This window comes from Rhinolophus sinicus, chromosome 5, assembly GCF_057876585.1.
Source record: "Rhinolophus sinicus isolate RSI-liver-muscle chromosome 5, RSI-T2T, whole genome shotgun sequence".
Lineage (NCBI taxonomy): Eukaryota > Metazoa > Chordata > Mammalia > Chiroptera > Rhinolophidae > Rhinolophus > Rhinolophus sinicus.
In genome coordinates this window covers 55286533-55306860 of record NC_142505.1, presented here as the reverse complement: position 1 = coordinate 55306860, position 20328 = coordinate 55286533, and the positions used below count along the sequence as shown (strand labels likewise).

The 20328-nt window shown below is 42.2% G+C and overlaps 1 protein-coding gene and 1 pseudogene across 3 annotated transcripts in view; one reads left to right on the top strand and one right to left on the bottom strand.

Annotated features, from left to right (window-relative positions):
* Window positions 1-20328, bottom strand: part of PTPRG (protein tyrosine phosphatase receptor type G) — a 693857-nt gene that overhangs the window by 657537 nt on the left and 15992 nt on the right. The gene's annotated exons all lie outside the window — the stretch shown is intronic.
* LOC148758253 (NAD kinase pseudogene) lies at window positions 1528-2770 on the top strand (annotated as a pseudogene).

Below are 20328 nucleotides of genomic sequence, written 5' to 3'. Positions count from 1 at the left end.
AATGACTCTAATTACAGCTAACACAAACCACTCTACCCGTTTCATATAAATATCAATACGTGGCAAAAATAAAACCACTCACAAAGCCCATCAAAGACATACAGGATCTTCAGTGCCTTGTAAAATTATCCATTTTATTGGTTAAATTAAACATGATATAAGCAAACAACACATAGGATATTAAAACAAATGTATTGAGGTCAGTGACGTAACACCAAACTCAATATGGTAAAAAGATTAAATCAGACCCTTTAAAAAATGAACTTGGCCGCTTTGACAATGTGGTGGGCAGTAGGCGGTATCCTAGAGCCAACAGACCAGGGAAAGTGAAATTTGACATTAAGTGTTCTAGGCCCTTTACTCTAATCATCTATACAGTTACTAAACGTTGGGTTAAATGGCATAAAAGCCTTGAGAAAATTGTCCAATTCTGAAAAGCAGTTGCCATTCCAAACTCATATGCATGCAATTATCAGTTTTGTTTATCATTTCTATCTGTCAAAGAAGAAAATCACTAGCAACTGAGAGAAGTAGGTTTGAAACCCACTTCTACCACTAACCCACTGTGACCTTGAATGGGTCTCAGATGCCCCAGACCTCAGTATACTCATCAGGAATGAGAGCGAAAGGCTGGATGACATCACAACCCAACAACAAAAAAACCCGTGTGTTTTAAAGCCTCATGCAAGGGACTCATGCACCCCCCCACCCCAATCATTTGTCAAATAAATGAGGCAGTCTTGTGTGTTTCACATTCTGAAAAAAGGATTGTTTTAAAGCGGTTTGAAAATCACTAGTGAAATTTGGTCTTCTGTTTTGTTTTTCAAAGCAATCCTATTACTTGTAGAAACGAATATCTATGTTGTTTCACACTCACAAGAAACATGACGTGACCATAAAGCAAAATTGCACTTATTTGTAAGCTAAATGTGGATATCCAGTATTTTCATGTACAAAGGAAAAACAAAGTTGAGACTAATTTCAGGAGGTTCAACAATGAGGTGACAAAAATACAGTTTTTGTCTTAATCTAAGCATTTCAAAATACGCAACTTTTGAAAAATACTTTGTCTTAAGACACCTTTTGGCCAAAAGTACTGAAAACGGATCTGAAAAGCATACATTTTCCATGCTGCTGAAACCAAATACAAGTTGAGATTGTTCAAATTTGTTTTCAAAACTGACCTCCTACCTAAACAGGGTTTGCCTTTTAAAGATGGGCTATGTATAAGTTAAATGGGGGGGGGGGGTTTAAAATATTTTCAAGTTGTGCTAAAGAATAGCACTGTGACTGCTGTTCAGTGGGGTCCAGCACCGTGGCCACAGGGCCAGGGGCAGGCTAGTGACTGGGGGTGGCAGCAGAGCCCAGGGACAGGACGAAGAGATGGCCCTAAAGACCCCTGCAGCAGTGTATAGCATTGTGATTTTCTGATCTAAGCCCTCGTTTACTATGGAAATGGAACAGAAAAAGTCAACATGAATAGGAGCTGAGCGCAGACTAGCGCTGAGGGCTCAGCCAGCCCTTCCAAGCCCGCCAAGGACAGCTCCCCTGCCTTGCCAGCCCTGGGGAGCACCGAGGAGCTCAGGAGGACCCATTCTCTACACGGGCCCTGCCCGATGGCCACTTTGGGGCCAAAGGCCTGCATGATATAGAACCCCCAGACCACCACACACGTCCAGCGCCTGTCAACTAGCGGCTGGCGTGGAATAAGCTCCCCAAAGTGTTCTCTTGTCATCGGGAAGAGCCAGACACCAGCCTACTCCAGGCCTTCAAGGAGGAGTACACCATGGAGAACAGTATGATTGTGCGTGTGGAGAAGAAAGTTCTCAAGAACTATAGTGAGTGATGACAACTTTGGACCAGTTTAAAGGAGGTTCTGCCCCTTCAGAGATTATGATGACATTTCCAATCAGATCGATTTCCTCTCGTGCTTGGGAGAAGAGAGAACACTGCGTTAGGCCTCCTGGCTTGTCAAGAGCAGCGTGGCTCCAGTCATGGCGTTCCACCTGGGCTTCCTGAGCCTTCAACTTCTAAACGTTCACTCCCAAGTTACTCAAGTGTGACACAGGGGGACGCAGGTGTTGTTCTTCGGGGCCGGCTGAAGGATCTCAGAGGGAAGGCGATGGCTGTACCCACCCCCACCGGAATCGGTGAGAACAGGGTGCTGGCTGCAGTCCTGGACACGGACATCACGGAGGTCATACAGTGCCAGCTCTTGAACGAGGTGATGATGGAGCGGCCCCTCCTCGTACCTATCCAACGTGGACGTCTACATGGACTGGCACCTCATCACCCCGTTGCATGGCAACAATGTGATCGGCTGCCCCCCAACCCGGAGCAAAGTGTATGCACCGCAGGCAGGGCTTCCGCGATCTTGCCCACCCGCCCCCACTCGCCGTCATTCCAACCCACTGCGGTCCCCACAGGGAATGAGCTGAACATGTAGCTGTCACTGGAGGCAAGGAACACCGGCTGGGTGTCCTTAAGTTGACAAGAGGCAGGAAATCCGCCAAGGAGACACCATCAGCATCACTTCCTCTTGCTGCCCACTCCCCTCCATCTGCGTCTGACACCCTGTGAGCCACTAGTGTCTGCATTGGAACCGGAGGAGAGCACGGCTCACGTTACAGAGGAGGAGGAGAGCGAGGAGGGCAGGCCTATCCTGCTACTGTCGCCACACGGGGACCCCAGAGCCCCGAAGCCCCTCTGGTGTCTTCCGTTTCCTTTTAGCCACCTTTTCACTCGCCCTCTGAAAAACAGGCTGACCTGAACTCGTGTTGTAAACGGTCCCACGCTGGATCGCTTATCAGACGTCAGGTCACGTGTGGCTGCAGCCAGAGAGAAAAGCCTGGAATCTGCCCTGTGCCGACCAGATCAGCCGTTTTCAACATTTGAAATCCGACTTCTTTTTTCCATTTCTAAATAAGCAAAGTTAGCAATGGCAGGAGCTCTCGAGTCAACACCACACACACCTGTGCTGTCGGTTACCGTCCTGCCTGGGGACAGAAACAGCCCAGATAGAACTGCTTGTCAGGAAGCTTTTCCATAAATCAGTCTATTGAAATGCAGAGGGAATCAGAATGGATTGTCTATCCTTTGTTGTTAAAAATAAATGTCTCATGGCCAAAAACATACACATATATATACACATATACATATAGAGAAATATGATACTGCGATCATTTCAATCTGCAGCTGCCTCCACTTTGTTTAAAGAAACAAGTATAAAAATACAACATGTAGCTTTTCTAATCTTTTACCTTTTACCGTGAAAATCAGCTAGACTTCTTGTCCATTATATGAACCAGTTACCCAAACCTTCAAAATCAACAGACTGTAAGACCCAAATTCGTTCATAGATAGAAATCTTAGACACAGTTCCACGTAGAGTTTAACAGCTGCTGTGTGTATATAAATGGTATTCCACTTACTAGCTCATGAATAGGACGTTAATTATTTCATTTAGTAGAAGGGTCAAGGCCTAGGGCCAAACTACCTAATCATAAATTAAATTCTCTTACACCTTCTCTGAAGTAGAGCCATACCCCTTTACCCAAATTCTGACATCTAGTCCCTTTCCTGGAACTGCAACACTGCTGACACATCTTGGAGAACACCCAAACCTTGAGGGCACATTCCCAGATGTAAGAAAAGATACCTTGGAGTTCACATAGTTTTCCTTCAGTTAACTTCTTTGAACAGCGGAGTGACACTATATAATCAGACTTTTATCTCTATCTGCAAAAGAAAGAAGTACAATTTAATAAATAATTTCCTAAAATGTGACTAGGACTGTGCACCATCTACCTATGGTGCAAACAAACGGTTCATCAGCTAACAGACTGCCAGCAAAACTGCTACATTCAGGGCACAAAGGAAATGATTCTGTCCAGGGAGGTGGGAGATTATCACAGCTCAGCCACCAGCAGCACGTCCAGATGGAAACCAAAAAACGTAGACCGTCATCTGTGTGTTCTGACTAAATGACAAACATCTGTGAACAGACAGGCTTTCAAACTTTTCACCTGGATTAAGAAAACCTCCTTCATTTTCCCACAACAGATTAAGAATGGTTAAAGGGAAAAAAAGTGCATTAATTGTAACAATCCCCTGTGATCTCAGACTTTAGCTATGCACAGATCAGGCCAATTTTATTGTAACATCGTGTTTCTTCCTGTAAGCTATTTCCCCAAACACACTGTGCAGATTTCTGTCATGCTTTATTGATAAGAGTCAGGCCTGCAAGCAGGGCTGCCAGATTATTAGCATAGTATAAGTTACAGACATGCAAAGTACTGAAGGATGTTGGCTCCATTGGCAAAACCAACCAAACGGCTGATTTGAGACTTAAACTGCTGTACCAAGAACCTGGAACAAAGCAGGTACTTAATAATATTTGCCAAACTGAGTAACACTCTACCTAAGAAACACAAAGTATCATCAAGTCCTGGGTGTGCTTCAACAGAAATAATTGATTTGGACCCCGGGAGGGTGTGGAAAGGGATTGCTCAGGCAGCCCTCGGAAACGGCTCTTGTCCTCCAAATAAGCAGCATTTGCAATCACTGCCTCTCTTCAACTAGGACTCCCAATGTCTGATAGCTATAATGAAGGCCTGACCTACTTTACTTGAGCCCATCAGCACTTTAGCCACCATGTCAATTCATACTTGGTCTGCTCAGGAGGGAAGAAATGTCCATGTAACTCCCAGCCCACAGCTGCACCCTGCATAGGCCGAGATGCAGGGCTCTGTACTGTAATCCTCCGGATGAGTACTTTCATCCTCTCTTTGTGTTTAAATCTATTTGGTCCACAGCATTCTGATTAGTCTGTACTGGGCAGAGAACAGGCTTGCAAAGACTTGTCGATTCCATCCAAATACTCAGGAACAGTCTGGATACTCAGCTAAGAACCATGCCTACTACACAGTTTTGACTCTGGTTTTAAAATTTTATTTTTTTAAAGTAATTCTATCAATCAATACACATTCATTACATGCCACAGTGAACACCCTGAGATGCATTTTATTTTTTAAACACAGCTGTCCATCGACGGCTTACATTGCTGATAAAGCTCTAAGTGATTAAGGAAAAAAGAGACTGCGTTTGCTGTGATAATACACAGATCTGTGTATCTTTCCAACTGCCTTCAAGGTTGAAAGAAATGAGGTTTTGATGAGTACCAGCTAGCTATTAATTAGATTTAGTAGCAACAAAATATTACTTTTCAAGCACTTTAAAGAACTGAGAAAAGCTACAGAGCTCAGCAGAATTTTTCTTTCTGTTTTGGTTTCTCTGACCCCCTTTTCTAATTCTTCTCATTAAAAATGCCTCGATCTGAAAGGAAATGAAAAGAACAAGAACAAGAGCTGATGAGTAAAAGCAAGTGATGATTATAAAAACCTCCTTCATCTATCTCCAATTTTCAAAACCCATCTCATTTTGTTTAGCTAAGAAAAGGAGAGCTGTATACACAGCTTACTTTTAATAAGGAACAGGCTCTACATCTTAAGTGGTAAAATTCCCACCCATGTAACCACATCTGTTTTGACTGTAAGGAAAATTTGGACCACCTTCTTCCTTTCTTTTTAATCCTATTATTTTCACTTAGTTAAGAAAGGTAATGCTGATTCCTGGGCTGAAAGAAGAGGGCTCCCAAAAAGCAAGTCATTACCGGGGGGCCTTTCTTGACATATACTGTTTTAGGGTTCCAAAGGTGTCTGTCCTGATGGAGGGACCGAGGTACACGGGGTGTATGTGGACAAATGCTGCAAAGAGGGGATATAGAGATATGGGTCAAGTTGCCTGGATTTGTCCGAGCCCATTGCTTCTCAAATTTCTACGTACATAAGAATCACTTGGAGAATCTTCTAAGTACAGATCCAGAGTGGCGTCTGCGATCTAAGATTCTGCATTTCTAACAAATTCCCAGGCAATGCAGATGCTGCAGATCAGAAGATGACACTCTGAATAGTAAAATATGGACTATCCTAGGACAAATACCTATTCAGAACCTGTGTTTTTGCCAACCCGGCGTCCACTGTGGAGCTGCAGAGAACCAACCAGACATCAGGGAGCTCAGGGGGTGTGACATTTTTCCTTTTTATAACCCCAGCTTTATTGGGGTATAATTGACAAAGATACATGATTTTCAAAGACTGTTGAGTATCACAAGACGGGCAGATCTACCTTTCCCATAAAACGAGTAGTTTTTACAACTATTAGTAAGAAAACAATTTGAAATCATTTTAGTTACATATAAAATTTATATAAAAATAAAAAATGGTATGCTGCAGTATCTGCTTGCTCTAGCACAGTTTAAGATCCAGAGAAAGAGAAGATTCAGTATGTTTCCTTTTTTCCTCCAGTGCCTCTCTCTGAGAAACAGTTTCTCCGGACTCCTTGGGGCTCACTGAACATTTTGTTTATGCTCCTTTATTTGCATGTCAGTTTCTAGTCTGTGAGTGCTCTGACAGCTATCTTTTCTAGTCTCAGCACCAAACTCAGTAACTGGGACACAGTAGAAAATGTACAATTAGTGCCTAGTAAGTGTCAGACACCGTATGTGGCTCTTTACCTCCATTATCTTTTTGAATATCATCTTTGAGGAATGATTCTCAAGGATCCTCACAGAAAGCCAGGTTCACAACAGGATGAGTAACCTAGCTGGCTAAGCCTAGAAACAAGATTTGAACCAAATCTGGCTACCCAGTTCCAAAACCTATCCCTCCCCCCCCCCCCCCGCCCCCCACACACACGACTATATCATCGTGCTTCAGTAAATATTGCTAAACAGGAACATATCACATGTTCACTGTCAAGTTCAAAACCTGTCATCCACAGGTTCTCTCTAGCTCGTCTACACACTTCATTGCCCTCCCCTCTTCCTATTTCCTCTCCAAATAGTTTCCACGCGACGGGTCTGGAGGTAGATGTCACTAACCCCTGCTGTTATGACAGCTTGGCATTAAGGCAGAGACACCCTGGACATTTTGACACTTCTTCATTTCTGTCACTCCACAACAAACCAAGGGAGAAAAATATGTGGGACATCCTTGGATTAATGTACAGATGCTCCTCTACATACCATGGGGTTACATCCTCATAAAATCATTGTAAAGTAGAAAATATCTAAGTTGAAAATACCGTTAAGTCAAAAATACATTTCATGGGAGATCCAAGATGGTGGAGTAGATAATTGCTGTGCTAGCCTTAATCCATAAATACATCAAAATTACAACTAAATTATAGAACAATCAACCTGGAAAACCATCTGCAGTATAGCTGAACAGAAGTTTTATAAGTAAGGATATAAAGAAGCCACGTCAACGCTGGTAGAAGGGGCAGAGACTCAAAATGGGCTGGACCCACACCCACCTGTGACGGCTAAAAATTGGGAGATATCTGCCACAGAGTTCCCCACAAAGAGGAGAGGGACTCCAAATCCCCAACCAGGTTCCCCAACCTGGAGTACTGATGCCAGGAAGAGGAGGCGCCACAATTTCTGGCTGTAAAAAACTGGAGATTCCAACCATCTGAGTGGGAGGAAAGATGGCAGGAGACCCAGGCATCCTCCTAAAGGGCCTGCACAGGCATTCACCCTGGCCTCCAACAGAGGGACGGTGACTCTGGGGGATGCCCAGACATCCGCCAGAGACATATATGGAGAGACTGAGTTTTGTAAATTCGCTGTGAAAACTGGAGGGACAAGTCTTCCTCTTCTCTGTGTGAGGCCCTCCTCCCAAGCAGCCAGCAGGCAGGTGCCTCCTTTTCTGTGTTAAGACCACCCCCTACAGGCCAAATCTAAATCTAATTGGCCTGGAGAGCTCTGCTGTTCCACCTTGCTGACTCACTGAGACCCTGCCTCACCCAAACTGCATGCAGCTGGAGGCTTTATCAGCAGGTGAACCTTATGGAAGCTGGCAGATGGCAACAGACCTCAGAGAGTCCTGGCTTTTTGCGGAGCTACCCCAGACCTGGTACTGGTGGTAGACGGCCTTGGTTTGCAGCATGGCCTCTCCCACATGCCTCCCACTCCAGCACAGGCAGCAAACAAATGCGGATCCCTTTGTACCTCCTACCAGGTACTCCCTGGCCACTCACAAGCAGTGGCTGACCAAGGCCTGCACTGGAGCCCCTCCCAAGAGGCCCCAGAACCAACATATTTGGAGATTGGCTTCAGACCACAGCAGAGCACCACCCAATTAGCCCCATAAGCAGCACACACAAAGGACAGTCTCAACATGCACCAGAGCCTGAAAAGGGGAATCCTACTCCTTGTGGTATGCCCCCCTGCACAGCAGCCAATAAGCTGTGGACGTGGCCAAATCCCACAGCCAGTCAGCCTGAGAGTCAATACCACCTACTGACATGCCAACAGCAATCAAGGCTCAACTATAACAGGAGAGCACACACAACCCACACAAGGGACACTCTTGGAGCACCCAGAGCAGGTGACCAGGGAGATTGTGCCAGGGGCCCACAGGACACCTACTATATAAGGTCACCAGACAAAACTGGGAGACATAGCAGCCCTACCTAATACATAGAAACAAACATAAAGAGGCAGCCAAAATGAGGAAACAAAGAAATAGGTCCCAAATGAAAGTACAGGAAAAAACTCCAGAAAAAGAACCAAATGAAATGGAGGCAGGTAACCTACCAGAGACGTAGAGTTCAAAACAATGGTTATGTGGATGCTCAAAGATCTTAGTGAGAACTTCAACAAAGAGATAGCAAGCAATGAAAAGGACATAGAAGCCATAAAAAAGACCCAGTCAAAAGTGAAGCAATTTGGAAGACAGGGTAGCAGAAAACACCCATCAGAACAGCAAAAAGAAAAAAGAATCCAAAAAAAGGAGAGCAGTTTAAGAGATGTCTGGGACAACATCAAGCATAACAACACTCGCATCATAGGGGTACCAGGAGAAGAGAGAAAGCAAGGGATTGAGAATCTATTTGAAGAAATAATATCAGAAAACTTCCCTAACCTGTAGAAGGAAATAGACATACAAGCCCAAAAAATGCAAGTGTCCCAAAAAAGATGAACCCAAACAGGCCTACACCAAGACACATCACAAATAAAATGCTAAAGGTTAAAGACAAAGAAAAAATCCTAAAAGCAACAAGAGAAAGGCAGTTAGCTATCTACATGGGAGATCCCATAAGACTGTCAGCTGATTTCTCAACTGAAACTTTGCAGGCCAGAAGGGACCTGCACGAAATATTCAAAATGATGAAAAACAGGGATTTACAACCAAGATTACTCTACCCAGCAAAGCTATCATTTAGAATGGAAGGACAGATAAAGAGCTTCCCAGACAAGAAAAAGCTAAAGGAGTACACCCCACCAAACCAGTATTACAAGTAATGTTAGAGGGACTTCTTAAAGATGAAAGAAAAAAAAAGATTAAAAATTATGAATAAAATAGCAATAACTACATATCCATTAACAATTGCTTTCAATGTGGATTAAATGCTCCAATCAAAAATACAGGGTGACTGAATGGATGAGAAAACAAAGCATATGCTGCCTATAAGGGACTCACTTCAGATTGAAAGATACACACAGACTGAAAGCAAAGGGATGGAAAAAGTTACACATGAATATGGAACAAAACAAAAAATCTGGAGTAGCAATACTCATATCAGACCAAACCGTCTTTACAACAAAGTCTACAAGAGACAAAAACTGATCCAGTGATCCCACTTCCTGGTATTTATCTGAAGAAACCCAAAACACTACTTCTAGGGGACGTGTGCACCCTTATGTTCATTGCAGTATTGTTTACAATGGCCAAGATATGCAGGCAGCCTGGGTGTCCCTCAATAGATAAATGGATAAAGAGGAGGTGGCACATATGGGAAATTGTTTGGCCATGGAAGGGAATGGGTTCTTGTTACCTGCGGCGACATAAATGGACCTGGAGGACATTGTTCTGAATGTAGTATGTCAGACAGTAAAAGACAGGTGCAATGTGATTTCGCTTGTCTGTGGAATCTAAGAACAAAATAAATAAACAAAACAGAAACAGACTCACAGATACAAAGAACATTTTGATGGTTGCCAGATAGGAGGAGGTTGGGGGTGGGTGAAAAAGGGGAAGGTATTAAGAAATACAAATTTGTTGTTATAAAGCAGTCATGGGGATGTAGGGTATAGCATAAGGATTATAGTTAATAATATTGTAATAACTATGTATGGTGTCAAGTAGATACTATATCAGGGGATAGATAAGAGGGGGGTTGGGGGGCAGGGTGGAAACAGTGAAGGGATTAAGAAGAACAAATTGGTAGTTACAAAATAATCACAGGGATATAAAGTAAAGCATAGGGAATATAGTCAATAAGATGGTAATAACTATGTATGGTGCCAGATGTGTACTAGACGAGTCAGGGGGATCACTTCTTAAATTATATAAATGTCTAACCACTATGTTGTACACCTGAAATTAATATAAAATAATATTGAATGTCAAATGTAACTGAAAAATTAAAGGGGCAGGGGTGTGAAGGGCAATAAGTGGTCCAAATTTCCAGGTATAAAATAAATAAGTTATTGGGGATGTAATGTACAGTACAGTAATATAGTCAATAACATTGTGATAGCAGGTACAGTGCCAGATGGTTGCTGGACTTACCATGGTGATCACTTCTTTGGGTATATAAATGTTGAATAACTATTGTGTACATCTGAAACTAATAAAATATTGTATGCTAACTATACTTCTAATTAAAATCTTTTTTAAAAATGCATTTCATACTCCTAACCTACCAAACATCATAGCTTAGCCTAGCCTACCTTAAACATGCTCAGAACACTTACATTTAGCCTACAGTTGGGCAAAACCATCCCGTTGTCACTGCCCAGCCTCACAGAGTATCGTATGAAATGTCACTAGCCCGGAGAAAGATCAAAATTCAAAATTCTAAGTATGGTTACTACTGAATGCATGTTGCTTTCTCACTGTTGTAAGGTCGAAAAATCCTAAGTCAAATTATCGTTAAGCCAAACCATCAGAAGACAGGTACCATCTGTACACTTGGCCTGCAAATATCATAGCAAGCTCATCCTCCCTGCCCTCTCAACCTCCCAAAAGAAAGAAAAGTGACAATAAAGACAAGAGGCAAGGCTAAGCAGACCAGCTGGGGAAAACAGAATCACACCCTAGGGCAGGGGTGTCCAAACTTTTTTCAACGTTTTTCACCCAGGGCCATATGCGGTAAAATACACAAACAGACGGGCCACTCACTCGAGGTGAAGTACGTAGTGCCTCACCTGGTTTATTTAAGTAAACTAAATATATTTTTGGAATTTGCTGCGGGCCAATTAACAATGGATCATGGGCCGCAGTTGGCCTGCGGGCCGCAGTTTGGACACCCCTGCCCTTGAGTGTCCAGGCAGAGGGAGGCACAGGCTAGTCAAGAACCCCATTTCTATTTTCCTATCACCCAGCAGTTCCAATTCTCTGTTATCAACCCTAAACAAATACTGGCAAATGTGCATAGGAAGTGCATATATAGAAAGATTGCTCTCTGTGAAGTGACTTTAACAACCATCAGGAGGAAAACAGCTAGTTACTACCTCTGCACGATATTAACAATGAAATACTATATTGCAATTAAAAGTACTATAATACGTATTCGGTTTTGACAATATTTTTAAAAACCATTCTTGAACGAAAAAGCAGAATGACACAGAACATTGTTCCTATAACAATAATCTATGTATTATATTTGTATAAAAATATATATAAACCTATTAAAATAGCTTCATATTCTGGGGAGGGAAGATGAAGAGATTTAAGCTTTAGCTGAAATGTTCTACGGAAGAACATATTCATATATTATATGCAATATTTTTTACTTAAAGAAAAATAAATAAATGCCAGTGGTGCCTGCCCCAACAGTAGGTACTTCCTTACTCCACCATCTCTATCAGAAGCAGGTGACAACATCCTGAGAAAGCACATGCCCATAGGACATGGAGACAAAGCCTGGGCATTTCCAAATGTCTGTGCCGTACCCAGTGACCACTCACCAGAATAGCTGGGAAACCTGAGGTCTCATGCCCTCAGGGCTTCCAGCCTCTTAACCCTCACTCCTGAACTTCTTGCCTCAGATTCCCTAAAGCTGTGGGACTCATGCTCTAGCCCGACAGTTTTCATAAATCTAATCTAATAACTGACCCTGACCACATTCCACTTGTTTTCCATGCCAGGTTTAGGCATCATCCATCGATCCTTCAACACTTTTCTAAGCAGCAACCAGGCACCCAGCATGCTGGACACAGCAGTGGACAAGGCTATCCTGACTGCACAGACCAGTAGTGATCTGGGGTACCCCCACTGACTGCAAACATAACATCCCCACAAAGCATCTGAATTCTGAAAGTCCAGAATGACATGGAACCAAGAACCTGGAGCCACCAAAAAAAGCTACTTTCAAACCCATCCCTTCATTTACCAGCTAGCTATGTAATTGGGGGGAAATTTTTCTCTCTGTGAGCTTCAAAGTTTCTCATTTTTGGATGGCAACAATCTCTTAGAAGATTGTCTTCGGAGACCCCTGCTTCATGGGGTTGTGGTGAGGATTAAATTAATATATGCATAGTTCTAAATTCAGGACCTAGAACATGTCACTCAGCAAGTGGTGGTTTCATTAATAATATATTAATTATATTAAATCATTATATTATATTAATATATTAATTATATTAATTAATTGTATTGCATTAATGAATATTATATTCATTATCTTTATAATATATGTTATATTATATATTATATTTATAATATAATTATATTATATTTATTAATAATATTATATTATATTTTCTGTAACAGGCCACATGGTAAAGTTTAGGCCTGCAGGTGATATGGTACTCTACTGCTTACAAAGGTGTGTGGCTGTGTTCCAATAAAACTTAATTTATGGACCTGAAATTTGAATGAAATGCCATTTTCATGTCTGAAATTATTTTTTAAATCTTTTGAACACTTTTAAAATGTAAAAACAAAACAAAAGAAAACAAAAATATTCTTAGCTCACTGGCTGTACAAAAAAAGGCAGCAAGTCAGATGTGGTCCCAGGCTACAGTTTACTGATCCCTGGGTAGAGGAAATCCTACTCCTAGAGCGAGTCCAAGAAATCCCAACCTTTCATGAAACAAATTATTCCTCCCTGCAGAGAGCTGACTGTAATGCTGTTTGTTGCAGGAGTTGTCAGCACTGGGTTAGTTGGGGAAAAGCAACAGAACACCTATGCACTTACACACACGTATGTATGTGCATGTATGTATGTTTATATATGAATAGTTATATAAATAATTCATTTCTCCCTCTTTGTATTTTGGGAGTGTTTGATGACATACATAGCATCAGTATAATAGTATAACTATGCTATGTAATGAATTCTATTTCCCAAAAATTCGTGTGTTGAAGGCCTAACCCCCACTGTGATGGTATTTGGAAGTGAGACCTTTGGTAAGCAATAAGTTTATGAAGGGATTAGTGCCCTTAGAGAAGAGACATGAGATTGCTCTCTGTCTCTCTCACTGCCTTGGGAGGACACAGAAAGACGACAACCACCTGCCAGCTAGGAAGAGTGCTCATCAGGAACCAAACTGGACAGCACCTTGATCTTGCACTTCCATCACCCAGACTGTGAGAAATAAAACTTGTGCTGTTTAAGCCACCCAGTGTATGGGCAATTTGTTAAAGCAGGAAGTGTTCACTAATATAATCTATAATGTAGAAAAATATGCACACTAGGCGTGTTATGTTCAAAACTTTCTCCCCCCAGTAAGAGTATCAAATCAAAGAGTTGAGGCACAAAGTTGAAGGGAAGAAAAGGACTTGAGGCAAGTTCCACATGGCTCCTTCTCAGTAACAGGACACTGCAATAAAGAACAAAGGATAACCTGGATTTCATCATGAGAAAGCATCACACATAGCCAACGTGAGGGACATTTTACAAAGTAAGTGGCCTATACTGTTCAAAGGCCAAGTTCATGAAAGACAAAGGAAGTTCCAGATTTACGAAGACTACAGTGGCAGGATGACCCTACGCAACATGTCATCATGTATTTGGACCCTAAACCAGGAAAAACTTTTTAAAATACTTAAAATCTTTTGTTTTCCTATAAACGACATCAGTGGGATAACTGACTAAATTTGAATAAGCCCTATAAATAATAGAGCTGTATCCATGTTGATTTTCTGTTGATGATTATATTATGCTTATGTAAGAGAACATCCTTGTTTTGAGAAAATACACCTTGAAGTAACTAAAGATAAAGAAGCATCACGTCTGCAACTTTCTTTCAAACTGTCGAGAGAGGAGAGAGAGAGAGAGAGAGAAAGAGAGAGAGAGAGAGACAGAGAGGGAATGTGTGTGTGTGAAGGGAGAGAAAAAGAATGCAGATGTGATAAACAATATAACAATATTTGGGGAATCTGGGCAAGGGGATACAGAAATTCTTTGTACTAATCTTGTAACTTCTCAGGAAATCTGCAAGTATTTCAAAATTTAAACATTTAAGGACCACGAATAAATGATAGCTACAAGTCCTGCGTTAAAGCTCTTATACAGAAAGCATGCCCATTTGCTTTGTTTCTATTTTACAAAATAATGTAAGGTGATATTTGCCATTAGTGCTTCAAATAATCTACAATCAAGATTGTGTCTATGTCACCACAGCACCTTGTGGGAGGAAGCAAAACACTTCTCCCTCCCCCATAACAGAGGCCCCATCAGTGGACCAATTACAGGCAATCACCCTGCCCTTGGCGCCTAAGACGTGAAGCACATTCCCTCTACATCAGAACTGGAAGCAGGCAGACATACCTGGGCACAGACATACCTGGGTACAGACATATGGGGCTGATACTTCAGCCCTACAAACGGTAAGAAAAAACAGACAGTAAAAGGTTACTCAGTCTGTTTCTTGATGTCCTACCATGTCCTCATCAATGCTAGTGAAAGAATCCAAGTAGGTCTTTCCAGGGAAGGGAGACGCCCCCAAGACAGATGGGACATCCAGACCAAAGGGATGGTCCCATGCCTCTTCCATCCCTGTTCTTCCAGTTTGTGACTATCACCGTGGCCAGTTCCTTCCTGGGAAGCCATCCTCTTGAGACAGTACCAACTTTTTAGTAGTATTCTCCCTGCAGACAAGATAACTTTAGAAACTGTTAGTTCAAATGAACAGAAGGAACAGCAGAACTTTAGTAACAGGAGAGGTTTAGTATCTGTGGCAATCCAAGACGACCACATCTAAAAGCATCCCCAATTCCCCTGCACTGAGAAGGTGCTTGCTGGTTGCCGTATCATCTTCACACACCAGAGTCCAATCCCACACCCTGACATGAAAATGACCTGCTAATTGGGTCCCCAGTGCCTCCATCGCAAATAGATCCTACAACTGGCAGTGTAATTAGCAAGCTTCCGCTGCCAAGACAACCACCTTTATTTCCCCTGCTGAAGAAGTTGTCCTTCTTGCCCTTAAGTTTCAAATCCTAGATATTTTCGGACGGAAAGGTCTGCTCAATCAGAGGAATCTATCACCTAATGAAAGCAATTAAAGTAGCAATTATTCAAAACTCGTATTAGCTAAGCAAGGTGAAAAATAAAAAGGGGGAAAATTAAGCAAAAAGCAAGCCACGTTAATAATTCCCTTTGTCTCAACTATCCAGAAAAATGCATGTTAGGATTCAAAAGCCCAATGCCCTGATTTTCATCATCTTCTGTGATTACCAACTTGAGGGTCCCACAGAAAGACAGCAGTACCTGGCACATAGTAGTACCCTAACAAATTATACAAGTTTGGGAGAAAGGAAGGTCTCTTCTTCAAGAATCTTCTGTCATTGACCAAAGGAGAACTTGGATCTTCATCTTTCCTCTCCTGAGAACTAAGCTTTATGCTGAATAAAAGATGCTTTAGTATCTTTCACAATATGATTCTAATAGTTTGTTTTTTCAATGTTCCAACAATGCACCAAAAAGCTACAGACGAACATGGTTAAGTCATTAGTTATGACTGGGTGTTGAGGTTAGATTTTATTTTCCTCTATGTACATTTATGACCTCCCTATTTTCTACAACAAACATTTGCTACACTTCAATAGAAAAAAATCATGAAAGCAAGATTAAAATAGCAGTCCCATTCAAACACAGAGAGCAGTCTTCAAACTCCAAGGTGCTCCAAATCACCTGGGGGTCCTGTGGGAAAGAAAACTCTAGGTTCCATGAGTCTGGGGTAAGGCTGAGATCCCGCATTTCTAACAAGCTCCCAAGTGATAGCTGGACAAATTCAATGGCGTTTTGATTGCCAATGATCTATAAAACACAGAAGTAATCCAGGTGCCAATAATCCCAGTTTTAAAGCGATGATGATGGTAACAAGCCCTTAAATCAAAGCAGGGTACCACCATCAGAAAAATCTTACACTGAAAAATTAATGCTTTCTGGGCCCCTGCCAGAAAAAGGGAAAAACAAAACGAAACAAAACGGAACTTTACTTGAAAGCATAGTGCTCTGCTGGAAGCACTTGTCTTCATAGTTAAAAACAAATGAAATTGCTTCTTATTGATTTTAATTTAGGTCGGAACACTTGCCATCCAATAACGCCCGCAGAGGAAACCATGAGTGGGGACAAGATATGATGAGAGACAATCTCGCGAGGCCATCAGGCAGTCTCTCTGCGTCCAGTCTCAGCAGTAATTAAAACAGAACAGACAGGATTAGGTGTGGGCAAAATATATGCCCAGATTCACAGCTTTGCATTAATCTCATCCTCCAGGGCCTCTTACCATTATGGACTCTTTTTATTATTTTTTTTTAATTCCAGCTCTAAATGTTGTTCAATTAAGTTTTACTCGTTTCCTTACAGATCCTTAGGATTCTCATTTACAAATAAAATCAAGAGAAGCAGTTAAGGCGAAGTATTACCAGCATGTCTCCTCTAGAGAGGCCGTCCCCAGCACCGAACAAAATAAAAGTCCTGAAATTCCTGGAGATAAAAAGCTCAAAATCAATGAACTTGAAAAATCAAACAGGGAAGGAAACCATTATTAAATGACTATTTTTGGCAGGCAGGAGAGACGGTTCCTGTCCTTCCCAACACACCTAGTTACCTGCCCTGATATGTACTTACGTCTGATTCTGGTGCCCTGTGATTGAAAATGACCGAAATCAACCCTTGGTTAATACAGGCAGAAAAAAATATATATTGAAAGGATCTCGGACATTTCAAAGAACCCAATCAACAGCCCAACAATCCAGCTTCTGAAAGGGCACGGATCAGAACTGCTCTGGGGATTGAGGCAGCAGGAATTGAGAGAGATGTCAATCTTCGTGTCTTGATTCAAGCATCCAATTCCAGGGAGAAAAGGTGGGCCTAGCCTAGTTTTTGTACCTCAAACAGGGGTGGACAGAGTCCACTGATTAGCAGAAGGCCCCATCAACTCCATCGAGAGTTGAGAAATGACCACCCAAAGAGCAGCAAGGATGCTATTGGCAAAACATGGTAAAGGGATGCCGGGCATGTACAACAGAGATATAGTAACAACAGTACCTCCAGCCGTGTGCTTGCTGGGGACCAGTGCCTTAGTTACATTAGAATTTAATTTTTACCTCAATTCTGTGAGATAGTGACCATTGCCCCATCTTATGGAGGGGGAAATTGGGGACTAGGTCACAAAGTAGGTCCATGACAAAGCAAGCAGACACTACAGTCTCAGTGTACAAGACCTCTGTGAAAAAGTCATGCAGCCTTTCCCTGTGCTATCTCGCAGTCTCCACGGACAACAAAATCAAGTCCAAATGCCTCAGCCTGGCATTCAAGGGCCAGTCAATGCATCCAACTTTGGCTTCCACGCCTCTCAAAGCTCGGCAGTGTCCATCTGCAAGCTGACAGTCAATAAGGCTTTATGCCATGAGGAAGCAGCCAAGATACAAAGCAGACATGGGTCCAAGTCACATAACTGCAAGATATCGCCCTTGAAATAAGCCCATTCACCCACCGGCCAGTCAGCTTAACATGAAGGCTCGTTACTGCCTCTGCTTACTAGTGCCCCCTCTTCCATGTGCACATATAAAATACCAGCCAGGCTTTCGAAGGTTTATAGAGCCGCCACTCCCAGGAATGTCATTCTCAATATTCTATTGCTCCTGAACTTAGGAACTGAACCAGTATTTCAGCATTTTATTATGTGTCCAGCCTTTCACAGCTAGGCAAACTGTTTTAGGGGCCTTTATCTTATTTCCCCAATTCACATACATTTTAGAACCCCTATACACCACGCAAAGGGCTAAACACGTGACGTTTCCACTAGTATTCGACTGGAATCCATTCTTTTTCTTTAAAACTGGGGCTTTGGCTCTATGGAGAAAAACAACCAATTTGACCTTCCTTCTCACCGTTGAGCTTTTGCACTTGCCGTCTGATTAACTAGTGTCTGGAAAAAATTAACAGATGTGGCAAAAAAGAAAGAAGAAAACAAACGTTGGCAACTTCCTTTCAGGGAACTGACTCTATCTAGGTTTACAATAGCTCCTCTAGGATACAACTCACTAAGAGCTCGTGAGGTGGGTTCATTATTCACAAAGAGTGCCCACCTATTCAGCCTTTGGAAGTATCCACCACCGAGAAAGAAAATTTTAATCAAATTCATCCCCGGATACCTGGTTTCCTCCTTGGCTATAGATGGTACCCAAAATATCGACAAAAACACAAGTGGACCAAACCCCAAAGCCTTGGACAAGTCAGAGGGCGAGAATGTATGTTTGCTGTGCTCTGGGACTAAGACAGCAACAAAGGAAACACAAATGCTTTCCCTACTTCACAGACATTACTTTTCTGTAACTAGTTGGAACCTCCAGAAACCAGCAGAAATCACAGTACCTTGAAAATGTGCTCTCTGCAGATGAAAGGTATTATTATATCCTGTTACCTACCCAAGGTAACTTATGAAGAGCTCCTGAAAGGTTTCTGCAGCCAGAAGAAAATACAGTGGTTCCCCCAGAGCCACAAGAAATATGTTCCAAGATCCCCAGTGGATGCCTGAAACCGTGGATAGTACTGAACCCTGTATTATGTATGCTTTTTCCTATATATTCCTACAATAAATTATAAATTAGGCACAGTAAGAGATTAACAATAGCCAAAAATAAAATAGAACAATTATAACAAGGTACAGTAATAAAAGTTATGTGAATGTGGTCTCTCTCTCAAAATATCTGAGATCTAATCTGAAAATTGATATGGCTACTAAGTGACTAATGGTCAGGGAGGACATACAGCATGGGGACGCAGGACAAAAGGATGGTTCACCCAAGATGACTGGAAATTTCATCACGCTACTCAGAGCGGCATGCAATTTAAAACTTATGAAAAGTTTCTTTCTGGAATTTCCAATTTAATATTTTTGGACAGCGGTTGACCACAGGTAACTAAAAGCGCAGAAAGTGAAACCACGGATAAAGGACTACTGTAATAATCTTGAAGTCCTTTTACTTTATTCTTGGCCATAGGAATAAAACACTTACCCAGTAAGGCTTTTATTTTTTCCTTCTTACCTTTATGTACATTTCATTTACTGGGTTGAAAATGCAGTGTAGCATTTCATCAACCCTATGTCTGAATACATACAAAGAACTAACCCTATTCTGTGTATCCCTATAGTGGCCAAGTGGGAAAAATCAAGATCTCTCCAAGTTAGTTTTCAGGCCTCACTTACCTGGCCTTTCCACTTGCCAGAATTCAGCTATCAGGCTTAAAGCACCCCGAGTTCAATCCACTAAGTGCAATTCACATTGTTAGGGAAAAGATCACTGGCTTTGGAGTCAGAATCCTAGATCCATAACTTTCAAAGCTATCCCAACTGGGTAAGTTTTTTAACTAAGCAAAACTTCTATTTGCACACCTAGGAAATACAAGGATGAATTTCAGATAAGGTGTGTCCAGCCGCTAGCATGAGGCCCACCATGCTCGTAGCAGACACCCAATAAATGGTGGTTTGTGTTAGCCGTGCCACATTGTAAAAACACCTGTGGCAGTAACAGTAGAATTTCCAGATACCTGGCCTCACCCCTGCAAGACTGGCTGGGGAGGGAGGTGCTCTTCCTAGAAATCAGGGCTTCCATCAGAAAACAGGACACAGGAGTAAACTCCCAGATCCACTGAAAAGACAGCGAAGGAGGCAGCTGTCAGTAGCAGATGCAGGTGATCGGACCATCACTAAAATGGGGTTTGCCTTGACCCCTAGTGGCCAGGGGAGCACGACGGCTCTGCACGCACATACGAGTCTAGGTCTGGAGGACTATTTCCCC